The sequence below is a fragment of the Phalaenopsis equestris genome, unplaced genomic scaffold (assembly GCF_001263595.1).
Source record: "Phalaenopsis equestris unplaced genomic scaffold, ASM126359v1 Scaffold000002, whole genome shotgun sequence".
Classification (NCBI taxonomy): domain Eukaryota; kingdom Viridiplantae; phylum Streptophyta; class Magnoliopsida; order Asparagales; family Orchidaceae; genus Phalaenopsis; species Phalaenopsis equestris.
In genome coordinates this window covers 57,148,248-57,148,489 of record NW_018164444.1, presented here as the reverse complement: position 1 = coordinate 57,148,489, position 242 = coordinate 57,148,248, and positions in this window count along the sequence as shown.

Sequence of the window (242 nt, the reverse complement as noted above, 5' to 3'; positions counted from 1 at the left end):
TATTTACCTCATACAATTTTAAAGCCTACCTATTTGGTGAATTCATATACACCACCAGTCTCTATATCTTCATATTCGACTCAATCACAAGATGAACCTGAATTGAATGATGAAATCAGTAAAAGATCTCCTATGAAAGAGTTATTCAAAGTCGTTGAATGGCATATTCCGTGGTATACATAAAAAATGAATGAGATTCGGATGCTGGGGCAGATTATTAATGCAATTAACAGTTACCCCCC